General features: G+C 49.9%; 1 protein-coding gene across 1 annotated transcript in view; it reads right to left on the bottom strand.

Annotated features, from left to right (window-relative positions):
• LOC104397960 (cAMP-specific 3',5'-cyclic phosphodiesterase 4B-like) overlaps positions 1 to 1,050 on the bottom strand; it is a 5,336-nt gene that overhangs the window by 1,113 nt on the left and 3,173 nt on the right. The gene's annotated exons all lie outside the window — the stretch shown is intronic.

Genomic DNA, 1,050 nt, shown 5'->3' with positions numbered 1-1,050 from the left:
AACTGCTACACCAGCGTGGGGGCTGCAAGGCAATGCCAGGGGTAAGGTGGGAAATGTAGGGCTTTAAACCCTTCACTTAACAGCTTGAATCACACCTGGATGCAAGTAAGAAGAGGGTACACCCACTAGCACAGGCTCCGAAACAGCTGAAGGGCGTTTTTTTGACTAGGAGCAAGAACTTAATCAGAAAATACTGGGTTTCATTAAGGGCCAAAAGCTATTTGAAAGATTTGCTCAAGTCAAGCAAACCAGGCCTGACTGGAAAAAGGGTGCAGCATTTCCTCAAATGTCCAAATATTTTCCTGTGACATTTGTCAGATAAAACCGTTAATCTTTTCAAGTTGAAACCCTAATTTATGTCTTTTTTAAAGACGTTAAAAAGAGTTGACACCAAACATCAAGATCCTTCATTTTGGACTGGATGCAGTATTTCAGGCTGACAAAAACCGAAACTTTGGGCTTTCCCTTCCCTAAGAAGTTCCTGCTACATTTTAACTGAAGCCAGATTTCCCCACGCTCTCCCTTAGCCAACCCCCTAACCCCAGTTTCTTGAGTCAGCCACTGAACTGAAACATCCATTATTCGCCAGGTCTCCTTTGAAGCCAAAATCAAAGCAAGTGAGCAGCTCAATTCTGCTGCACTTGTAGCTCCGGAGGGTTGTTCAGCACTGCCCCAGGAAGGCCTTGCTAACCAGGTATGATCTGTGGTGGAGCAAGGAACCCTCAGCCTCCCCGTCCGAAATCCCGCTTGCCGGCTGGGATCCCACAGGGCCCGGCTTTTCCAGAGGGAGCAGCAGGACCCAGATCCTTCGAAGGGCTCAGCACACGTTGGATGCCGACTTCTCTGCAAATCTGCCCCGACCTGCCTCTGCTGAGCCTTTGAAAAGCCAAATCTCCAAATCTCTCAAAAACAGAAACTCCCCGACAGGGACACCGCGCCGCAGCTGCGGTGCTTCCAGTATCTGGGGAGACGTGTTCCAGGTATCTCCAAACCCGGAGCTGCACAGACATGCCTGGGGGGGGGCGGGGAGGGACGAACTACTGTTCAGCA

Source organism: Chaetura pelagica, unplaced genomic scaffold, assembly GCF_000747805.2.
Source record: "Chaetura pelagica isolate M959 unplaced genomic scaffold, ChaPel_1.0 scaffold212, whole genome shotgun sequence".
NCBI lineage: Eukaryota > Metazoa > Chordata > Aves > Apodiformes > Apodidae > Chaetura > Chaetura pelagica.
The sequence above is the reverse complement of the archived record's forward strand: the minus strand, read 5'-3'. Positions and strand labels throughout refer to the sequence as shown.